This window comes from Saccostrea cucullata, unplaced genomic scaffold (assembly GCF_032062105.1).
Source record: "Saccostrea cucullata isolate Sc308-1 unplaced genomic scaffold, CSIRO_AGI_Scuc_v1 ctg1621, whole genome shotgun sequence".
Taxonomy (NCBI): Eukaryota; Metazoa; Mollusca; class Bivalvia; order Ostreida; family Ostreidae; genus Saccostrea; species Saccostrea cuccullata.
The window spans coordinates 35,173-47,767 of NW_026923444.1; positions in this window are offsets into that span (position 1 = coordinate 35,173).

Genomic DNA, 12,595 nt, shown 5'->3' on the forward strand with positions numbered 1-12,595 from the left:
GAGAGCGTGGTTAAAATAACAAAATACTTTATCTTTGCTTTTTTTTTATAATTTACAGCGATTATCATAGCTCACTAGCGACAGATACGCTGGTAAAAATTAAATGTGCAATATCATCTGCACTGACAAACCTTTGTTTGCCTTATATGGCTATTAATATTAATGCGCACAGAGGATCTTACCAAGAGTAATTGACCAATCGTTGGACGAATAGCAACGTTTAAGCCTAATACCTGTTAACAACATTTTACTTCGAACATGTGGTTCAGATCAATCTATGATCATGTCAACGGAGTGCAAAATAAAAAATAATTCTTGTGAACAAAATACAAAGATAAGAAACTATGAAAGATGTCACCGGGTTTTTTTTTCATTTTGTTGTTAACTAAAAAATGTTTAATAAAATGTAATTTGTGTCAAGTTCACCAACGCTTCAAGGGTAAGGAAAACGAGCAGCATCTCCAATGCATTTAAATGGACAAGACAAATTTTACCTAACTATACTCGTGATCACGTGTTTTGGCCAGGGAATCCACCTGACAATTGTATTCACCGCTAGGACAACAAAGGAATTCATACAGAGCAAATGACTTTGCAGTGTGACTTTGAGAAACCTAGACTTATGGTTTTTCATTGTAAGCATGACTATAATAGAATTTTTCAAAATGCTTTGCATTTACGAAATGGATGGAAAATTGTCTTTGTGCCTTTCCGATCGCCATAAGATTTTCCTGTTTTTTCAAGCGTTAAATTCCTGTAGTGTTCATAGTAACCCATAATGCAATTCTCATTCAGCTGATTTGTCAGTCAAAGTCATGCTGGTGCCTCGTTTGCTAATATGACGCCAAAAAATATAGTCTCGGTTCCCATTCAAAAATTTGTCCTGAAGAAATTTATATTCATGGATGCAGAAAATTGTATCATAAAGAATACTTATTTAAGTTTGAATGAATTCAAAAAAGATCAATTGAAGATCATTTCTACAGAATGATATTATAGGGCGTTGAAATCTGAAACGCAACATAACTTTTCTGTTTACCATGTCTCCACGTGCTACTCACTTCCTAGCCACATTTCCGTGAATAATTTACCCTATCTCGCTGTAGTCTCGCTACCTCTCGTCAGGGCCACTGCCAGAGCTACTCTGAACTCCTCGGTTTTTATAATTTGCAGAACACCGAAAAATAAAATGTTCCGAACACATTAGTAGGGGTGAATAATCGAGCAACAAATTTATAGAATCGAGCTCGTGCCCTGTTTACAGAAACAGTTTAACTTTCACAGATATGTTCAATTTGCTAAACTCTGCACACATCACTGAGCACTGACTGACACACGTGGGTATTAGATTATAGCTGTAAAAATCTGGTGTTAATTTTTCATAAGTCAAAGATTTTATTACTATACAATTGCTGATTTAAAAAATGTATCTACAAAACACACACACATACACACACACACACACACACTTACACACAAAAGGAATATTCTTTGAAAACCGGTCTATTCTTAAGAGAAAAAATTGATTGATTGTATAATTTTTAACGCCTCTCTCGAGATTTTTTTTCACTCACCACTTGCCGGTGCAGAGCTGCAAATTTTGTCCTTTACCCGGCACTTACGGCCATTGAGCTGGGAGGGATCTTTTTCTTGCCAGCACCTATTGCGACAAAGTTTATACTGTCTCATCCGAAGGACCAGTCTCCGCGTCCCACAGTGGTATTCTGACTCGCGACGTAAGGATCAACTCCTTACTTTGCAACTCTAGAGCAGACACCCTAACCACTGCGCAACCCAGGCGACTCAAGAGAAAAGATAAAAATAACAATTTTTTTATAGAATCTATTTTAAAAAACATTACATTGATATGGGGAAATTGAATGAATGAATATAATTATCTGTTTATTCTAAAGCAATATACATGTACATGGACCGCTAAACTCTCTCTCTCTCTCTCTCTCTCTCTCTCTCTCTCTCTCTCTCTCTCTCTCTCTCTCTCTCTCTCTCTCTCTCTCTCTCGTATACTTAAGTTTACTTGATATTGTGCACATGTGTAGTATGTGTACCTCAATATCTTTTAAAAGCCTGCATGATGGATGCCATGCATAAATCATCAAAGACCTTTGAAAATCTATTTCAATTTAGTTTTTCTTAATCAGTTATACCCGGTATAATGTACATTTTGTAATATGTGACATTTTCAATTTAATAGAGAAAATTTTATACAATCTTAACAAAACGTTCTTATTAATGTAGAATTAATTATTTGGTAGTAGAATTGTTAATGGGTGTCACTGATATACACTGTATTCTTCTTTGTATTCAAGGGAACTTGACTAGAAATTCCCAAACATTTTTGAAATGTGTATGAGTAAAACAAGAATTTCTTCCTTGCGTTTTGGGAGAGAAAAAGTATTTTAACCTGATCTGTAAATTCTATACAAAGACATGAAAGATTGGAATCTATAAAAGCATAAAAATGTATATAACACCTGCTTCGCATCTGGATGTAAAGGACCCAGTACTCTATACTTATCACTATATGATATGTAAAAAATCCAGAACTGAAAATATACCCAAATTATCATGTTGGAATACAGCAAGAGGCTAATGACAAATGATAGTCTGATATAACACTGACCCCCGAATCTTTTCAAGTAAAGAATGAAGATTGTTTGGTAGTATGTCTCTATCAGCCATAAAACATATTCGAGTATTCTCGTCCATTTTTCCATTCGATTTTGGTATGCAAAACCCGCTCCCAACGCGTAATAAACGAAATTTCCAGAAGCACAAACTAGGTAAAGAGCATCATTATCCAAAAAGTAATCACGCAGATTGTCATTGCTAAGAAACTTCGTGTTCAGTTTATGTACTGTGTGAAATCCTCGAAAGATAGAGACAATCATAATAATACTCGGTAAAATGACTGCCAATTTCCATTCATTTGTCAAAATTTCTGAATCAGAAAATCTTTGTGAAACTGAAACAACCATGCAGGGTACAAAACAGAGTATGGAAATAATCATGTATGAGAATTCTTTTTTGGATATTCTCCTTAGTTTTTTGCCTTCGTGGAAAACTTGATTCGATGAAAAGAGCGAAGCACTTTTGTCCTGCGCTGAACTTAATGTGTTCGTCGAATAGCTGCGAAGAAATATGCTAAGAATTACACAGATCGAGAGGAAGTTGTATTCTTGTTCCAGTGGTACAAGATAGGGACGAAAAGGAAGTATCACTTTTGTTGCAATATCTGTATTCCAATAACAGAAAAGAGGATGGTTTTGAAAAGGTTTTTTGCGATTTAAAAGTGATATATTAAACACCCATGCTCCCGTATTTGTTAATAACGTGAATATAAGAAAGCAGTGGACAATTCTGTTCAATGTGAGGCGAAATCTGGAAATTCTAGATAAAACAATCGTTTGGGTAAGTACAAAGAATGGTCGTCCAACTCGACATAAACCATTAACAATGTAGGTTTGTCGAACAGATGTGCTGAAATCTTGCAAAGCACACTGAGTATCCGCAATCACAATAAGAATGGAATAAATTGTTGATCCAAGAGCAAATATCCAAAGTAACACCAATACTAAGTTAATGGCGGATTGAGACCTGAAGGTAGAAGCTATATAGATGCCAAATCTTGTTCTGACTAGAGTCCACAAAATAATCCAGAAAGTTGTAGCAGTTATTATTGTGGCGAATCTAAAAATGGGCAATATTATATGCCCAGCAGATTCATAGAGACCCGTGTTTGTATACAAGTCGACGAATACAGCAACAGCAGCCATGATACTTGTTGTTAAAGTTACAGATAACATATTTATAACAATAGATGACCTCCTTGTAGAATCCGTTGCATAAAATATTGTTTATGATCCGAATTCTCTCTGTATTTATTTCGAAAAAGCACATATAATTTCGTTTACCTACAATACATACTCTCTCAATTTAATATTGATTTATTATTTTATAAAATTTAAATTAGAATAAATAGACAAAACAATTAAAGCATTACAATAAAATACAGAGGTTTTCTGAAGAAAACATAAAAAAAACACTTACCTCCTCCCTATCGCGAGACTCAAGGTGCAATGGTGTTTAAGATATGCATAAGCAATTATTATGTTCATGAAAGATGATTAAATCTTTAATTCAGGAAATCATAGCCGAAGCATGTTTGTAGTATCAAATTTAATTATTTGAATAATATTTTTTTACTTCCTCCTCCCTATCGCGAGACTCAAGGTGCAATGGTCTTTAAGATATGCATAACCCATTATTATCTTCATGAAAGATGATTAAATCTTTAATTCAGGAAATCATAGCCGAAGCATGTTTGTAGTATCAAATTTAATTATTTGTAATATATTTTTTACTTCCAGACTTCCGTCCATTTACAGTTTCTCCTTTGTCTATTTTATAATACCAACAAAAATTATAAAGAAATCAAATTCAATACAGATACACGGACCATAGAACTTGGAGGGAAGCACTTCTTCACACGTCTAACTTTACCCAATCAATCTCTTTTGCTCTTTGTAAAAGTGAGTCTGCCAATCTACCAATACCCCAAAGAAGAAAAAATGAGGAAAGAAATACAATATTGCGGAACGTGTCGTTTTAATCCATATTGTTGAAGAAAAAAGGTCTTCCAGTTAAGTCTTAAATATTTTTTTATCTGTCAAATTTCCTTCACATGAAAAAGCTTTCATAAGGCTACTTTAATTGATAACTACATGCATTACAAATCTTATTGTCACATCTTGTGGAGGTAACGTACCTTAGCGAAAATAGAAAATGTAATTTAACAATGCAACATTTGAATTCTAAACTCAGTATGGTAGATAAATCAGTATGAATTTATTCCTGACGTAATGGCTATAAATACTCGCACGCTACTGTTTTATGTTACTATTCTTAATAATCTCTTATTCTTGCAATAGGGGAGGAAGCAATAATTTTATTATAGAATGTTTTTAAGTTGGTTGTTTTGGCCAAAATCTTTCTTAGGGTAAAAACCACAATTTCATTCCAAATATCTATGAGATACTGTGGGAAAAAAATAAAGAGTTCAGGGAACCAGGCGTATGTAGAAAAACATTTTTTTGACCTCAAACATTAATCAGGACGAAAAATCAACATTCTGAAACTTAATTATTTGTCATATTCTAAAATATGAATTCATTTATATCATGCATCTGTGGAAAATCAAAATTCTTATACATCTTTTGCACAGCTATGAGACATCCACAATCATATTCCATTATATGAATGTGCTACTAAGAAAAGTGTCAGAGAATTAAGGTAGTCCGATCGTCAGGATTATAAAATTAGCAGTTAAGTTATCAAAAATACTCATAAAATTTCATTGTCCGGGGGGTCATGAAGACTGCACAGCTAATATTGAAATGTTCTCACCTCTTTCAGAGTACCAGATGGCTAAATCCATAGGCGAAGATCTGGCAGCGGACGGGTTCAAGGTGAAGCATGCCACAACAGACGGTGATGCCCGGTCAGCCCAGGGGTTCTAAGATGCCATGCGAAGTTTTCATCCAGACTGGCAAGTCACTCGACTCGCCGACCCAACCCATGACAGCAGAGCCCAGTTCTGGCAGTGTCGCAGTGCCCAATTCAGCCCCGAGATATTTCCCTGCAAAACAAGACGGAGGTTAGACGACATGAGAAAAGTTTTTGCGCAAGATGTAAAGGCCCGGTGCAGCTTAGTCTATAAGAAACTCATGGATACCAACTCTGGAGACATCAACATCATCTGTAGTAAACTTCCTCTTGTCGTAGAAAGTACCATCCTCTGCTACTCAGGAGACTGTTCAAAATGTCGAAGGAATTCAGTGGTGTGTGAAGGTGGAGACAGACACAACTGGGGGAATCATTCTTATATCCTCGCCCCAAACAAACTGACATCCCTGCACCTGAATGAAATGACAAGCACTTGTTAAAAGTCATTCTTGAGATGCGACTTAGCCAAAGTGCCATTGAGGAAATGAAACTCAACACGTCAACTCAGAAATGTGAGGGTCTTAACAGAGCAGTTAGCGAAGTTTTACCTAAGCACATCAACTTCATTCAACATGTTTTTCATAATTTGATAATTATATACACATACCCCGGTACTAGTTATCAAAATTGATTCTAGAATAATCATGCCACAGTAGTGTATTCAAGTAAAACGATAACAAATAAAGGATGAATGAACCTTTTCGCAAAATAATATGTTATTCAATGTATTGCATTCATTTGTATTCTTTGTGTTTAATATACTTAAACATAAATTGTCAATATTGATGTCTCTCTTTATCGAAATTTGGAGAAACGAAGCAGATAAAAAATACAATTATAGTGAAAATTATAATTATTTCTCGATATGTATATCTGAAACGTTAACAGTGACATGTGTTAAGCTGTATCAAATCTAAAAAACAAAGTTTGGAATATTTAGATATTTTCTATTTATTTTAGGTTGAGTATTAAAATCATTGTATCAAATTAAAAGGTATTTAATTGCTTGTTTGCTTCTGTATTTTCAGTAAAAGAAATGGTTCTTTTAAAATGATTTGAATATCATTTTATTTATCCCTTTGTTTGTATCTCCTTCTTCTATCTATCTGACTATCTGTCTCTTAAACATCCGGGGCTTAAAGACGTTCCCTTGACTAGATAGAAAACACAGTAAAACTTCAATAATTACAATTTATATAGCACAAGAGCATATATAAATATTTTGACAAGTGATATCTCATTGTTCAGAAAGGTGGTTGTGTGTTTCTCTTAGATATTACAAGCGATTTCTAAATTTTATGTCATTAAGGGTTGCAACTGCAACGCTTAATGATACACTCGTGTGTATCATTAAGCGTCGAATATGTCGATATTTGCTTGTTTCATTAAGCGTCGGTGTTTCACTGCATTTGTGACGCTTAATGATATAATTCTGTCATTAAGCGGCGATTTAGCATTAGCGGTTGATGATGTCAGTTATTAATGCAATAATTTATGGCATAAAGCGTTGCAATTGCAACCCTTAATGCTATTTGTATCATTAAGCGGCGTTTTATCATTACAGGTTGCTACAGTGCATTAAAAACAGTTTACACACACACAAACACTTAAGCAAAAACAAGAAAAAAAACAAGTTTGAACAATTTACCAACTTTACCTTCTTATGATGAGTACATTCTTATAGTAAATTAAACATTCTTGAGGTTCCTAAATTTTCTGCTCTTACGTATAAACTGCAACATAGTTTGCAAAACAAAATAAAACACAAAATTTCAGCTTCACAAACCTATAAGAAATAATAGACATTTTTGTCATTAAGAGTTATCTTTCGTAACAGAGTATCAATGAACCTTAATTGTAATTTTTTTTGTATATTGACCTTATAATAGTGAAGTGTTACTGTCTTGTGGTAGTGTACACCGTTTCATGTACATGTTAATATAAAACAAAGCTGAATACCAAACTCTAAAAATTGTGCTTCGTATGCATTTGGTACCTGAAATCACCTTTGGTGTTTCCAAGGGTTATTGTCCTCGTTATTGGCCTGTTCTCTTTTGTATTGTGTAGAAGATTTATGAGGTTGAGCACTATGACATCTATAACACCAGGCATCAAACAGAGACATGTACCTCTGGACATCGTGAACTTCCAGGACTGTACAACAAGGATACTACAAAAGTTTGTCATGGCTTTCTGATTAAGATTCAGGTACTCGGAACCTTATTTCGTGTACATTTCATATCCTCTATAAAGCCGTGGAGGCATTTATCACAATATTTGAAAATTTGCGTAAGTTTGAAAGTAGTTTGACAGGAGTTCTAATAAAAATTGAATTAAATATTTTGCTCCGTTAAGTCATACATAATGGATCACAGGTAATATGTACTTCACAATTTTCTCTCAATTTCCTCTTATGCGTTGAAACAAAACCAATTTCCTATCGGTTTACGTATTTTACTGCAAAATTTCCATAAATTTGGAAATTTGTCTCTCTGCACAAATTTTATTAAAGAAAAGACACGAAATCATTTGTGTCATTTTCTATTTAGCATTAGCAAATAGTAACAAATACAAAAAAACATAATACTAAGATACACATCAGCATTCGTTTTCCTAACAATTTTAAAATTTCGATACATTTCTCGAGTCGTTTAATACTTACACAGCAATATTTTTTGTTTATGATTTTCTCATTTGTTTGAGAAGAGATTTAGAGTATCTGATACAATATAAAATCAAACAAAGATTCTTTAAGAATAAGAAAAGGAAGTTCAAAACGTTGTAAGTACATTCTTAAAATGCACAACAATAAATTGCGGGGTTTGTTTGCAACTATACGTGTACCTGTGTACCTATAGATACGACTTGAATAAACATGAGCTTAAATAGATAATTATATCAGATTGATAACGAATACATTGAGAATATAACCTATAGTTTTGAGATGTAAGCGGTTTCATGTATTCCTTTATGTATAATGCATATAATGCTGTATCATTAAATTCATTATACAATATTTCTTCGTGAAATATTTTTAAAAAATGTCTCTATATACCTTCAATTAAATTGATTTATCAATATCTTACGCAAAAAAAAAATCGATCAACTATCGCATGTAAGAGAGAGAAAGTGTTTCTAGTATTTGTACAACTACACTAAAATATACTAAATAGTCCAATGGAAACCGTTTTCTATGTTTAGCTTATTAGCAGAATGGATTTACATTGTCATTTTAGCAAATTATCTCTCAAGAAACGAGACTATCCAACAGTCTCGATTGAAGTCATCATTTTGTAAGTTCTATGGTCGATACAAAGACCTTGCCAGCAAAAATAAATTATCATTGATTAAAACGCTGATTGATGTTCTTCATATGAACTGTTAGTCCATCAGCATGGGATGCTCACTCCTCCATGGCACCTGATCCCACCTCTGATGTTTCGGAGGTCCATGTTTGCGCTGCTCTTGTTTTGCATTGTTTTATGGACTTTGAGATTGAATACTGTGCGTTATCTCCATATCCTTTATTTATACGAGGGGTGATCAAAAAGTTCGCAAACTAATTGAATAACTTCCATACAAGAAACAATATTTGGTTTTAATGTTGATTATATTTTAAACTAATCATCCCCGATTTTAATGCACATCAACCACCGTTCTGCGCATGCGCGAATCACGTGATATTGGCGGTCACGTGACCCCCTCCGTAGCGTTCTATCACAAAAGTTGAAAGATTTTTACGAGTTTTATATTTCTTTCCATGTGAGTTAATTTTTATGACAAGAACAGTTCATTTGTCAGAAATGATCATGTCTCGGCAACAGAATGGGTGGATAATAATATCCTTTCCAAAAATAAGCATGGCGACCATTAAAACACAAATCTTCTGTCTCAGGAGAGACCTTTATTCAAGGTGGATGGAGAATGGGTGCATCCTTTTTATCATATCTAATATATGTTTAAAATCTAAAGTAAACGATATCTTAGGTATTTAATACTTATATCATTGTTCAAATATTTAAATATTTTTCAAAGTGCTAATTGGAGGTCTTTGATAGCCAATTGCTTAATTAAAAATACACATCTTTTCAAACTTGCTTTCACTGGGTAAGATGACAAGTATCATTTTTAACCATCAGCCTTCCTTCACTAAAACGATTAATCCAATCATTAATTGAATTTATAGGAACTCATTTATCTCAATAAACTGTGTACAAATTATTATATGATTCTGTAGAGGGATTTCTAAGATATACAATAAATTGTACAGTCGTTTGTTGAACGAGTTCGACTGAGACAACCATTTTTCGTCACAATGACCTAAATAGTGACGTCATTTTCACATTGTGACGTCACAAACGAGAAGAAAAACTTTATTCAGCATATGCTATTTATAGAACTTGTGTATGACTATGTGTGTACCGAATTTCATTCTGAATTGTGGTTTTGTAGATATAGAGATAGTTTGCGAACTTTTTGATCACCCCTCGTACACTTAATGGACGGCGGATTTTTCTGTTATTTCCTGAACATGACAAGGAGCACACGGCGCATGTGACCGGTCGGCAGGGGATGCTCACTCCTTCATGGCACCTGATCCAACCTCTGATGTTTTTGGAGTTCCGTGAAAAACAGTGAATCGGATGAGTGCAGAGTTTAACGTATTGAACACACACGGTGAATTGTACTCATTAACAATAACAACCCTACTAATGTTATTGTGATTTAAATTCAAGACACGTGGTTAAGGTTGACCTATTAAAAGGTTATAGGGTAGAACCGGTTTTATAAATAAAATTCGCAGTAAACAGGAAATGGCTAAAGTCCATTTCTTTTGATAACATGTCCTGTAAAAATGTGTTTCAAGACCTTTCTGAAAGACTTTCATATTTTTTAACAGAAAAGGGTGGCTAAAGGAGAGCGTGGTTAAAATAACAAAATACTTTATCTTTGCTTTTTTTTTTTAATTTACAGCGATTATCATAGCTCACTAGCGACAGATACGCTGGTAAAAATTAAATGTGCAATATCATCTGCACTGACAAACCTTTGTTTGCCTTATATGGCTATTAATATTAATGCGCACAGAGGATCTTACCAAGAGTAATTGACCAATCGTTGGACGAATAGCAACGTTTAAGCCTAATACCTGTTAACAACATTTTACTTCGAACATGTGGTTCAGATCAATCTATGATCATGTCAACGGAGTGCAAAATAAAAAATAATTCTTGTGAACAAAATACAAAGATAAGAAACTATGAAAGATGTCACCGGGTTTTTTTTTCATTTTGTTGTTAACTAAAAAATGTTTAATAAAATGTAATTTGTGTCAAGTTCACCAACGCTTCAAGGGTAAGGAAAACGAGCAGCATCTCCAATGCATTTAAATGGACAAGACAAATTTTACCTAACTATACTCGTGATCACGTGTTTTGGCCAGGGAATCCACCTGACAATTGTATTCACCGCTAGGACAACAAAGGAATTCATACAGAGCAAATGACTTTGCAGTGTGACTTTGAGAAACCTAGACTTATGGTTTTTCATTGTAAGCATGACTATAATAGAATTTTTCAAAATGCTTTGCATTTACGAAATGGATGGAAAATTGTCTTTGTGCCTTTCCGATCGCCATAAGATTTTCCTGTTTTTTCAAGCGTTAAATTCCTGTAGTGTTCATAGTAACCCATAATGCAATTCTCATTCAGCTGATTTGTCAGTCAAAGTCATGCTGGTGCCTCGTTTGCTAATATGACGCCAAAAAATATAGTCTCGGTTCCCATTCAAAAATTTGTCCTGAAGAAATTTATATTCATGGATGCAGAAAATTGTATCATAAAGAATACTTATTTAAGTTTGAATGAATTCAAAAAAGATCAATTGAAGATCATTTCTACAGAATGATATTATAGGGCGTTGAAATCTGAAACGCAACATAACTTTTCTGTTTACCATGTCTCCACGTGCTACTCACTTCCTAGCCACATTTCCGTGAATAATTTACCCTATCTCGCTGTAGTCTCGCTACCTCTCGTCAGGGCCACTGCCAGAGCTACTCTGAACTCCTCGGTTTTTATAATTTGCAGAACACCGAAAAATAAAATGTTCCGAACACATTAGTAGGGGTGAATAATCGAGCAACAAATTTATAGAATCGAGCTCGTGCCCTGTTTACAGAAACAGTTTAACTTTCACAGATATGTTCAATTTGCTAAACTCTGCACACATCACTGAACACTGACTGACACATGTGGGTATTAGACTATAGCTGTAAAAAACTTTTCATAAGTGAATGATTTTATTATTATACAATTGCTGATCAATAATTCAATTTCTGATTTAAAAATGTATCTACAAAACACACACACACCCTCTTTTACACACAAAAGGAATATTCTTTGAAAACCGGTCTATTCTTAAGAGAAAAAATTGATTGATTGTATAATTTTTAACGCCTCTCTCGAGATTTTTTTTCACTCACCACTTGCCGGTGGAGAGCTGCAAATTTTGTCCTTTACCCGGCACTTACGGCCATTGAGCTGGGAGGGATCTTTTTCTTGCCAGTACCTATTGCGACAAAGTTTATACTGTCTCATCCGAAGGACCAGTCTCCGCGTCCCACAGTGGTATTCTGACTCGCGACGTAAGGATCAACTCCTTACTTTGCAACTCTAGAGCAGACACCCTAACCACTGCGCAACCCAGGCGACTCAAGAGAAAAGATAAAAATAACAAATTTTTTTTAAGAATCTATTTTTTAAAAAACAACATTACATTGATCTGGGGAAATTGAATGGATATAATTATATAAATTTTTTATTCTAAAGCAGTATACATGTCCCAGTAAACTCTCTCTCTCTTTCTCTCTCTCTCTCTCTCTCTCTCTCTCTATCTCTCTATCTCTCTCTCGTATACTTAAGTTTACTTGATATTGTGCACATGTGTAGTATGTGTACCTCAATATCTTTTAAAAGCCTGCATGATGGATGCCATGCATAAATCATCAAAGACCTTTGAAAATCTATTTCAATTTAGTTTTTCTTAATCAGTTATACCCGGTATAATGTAC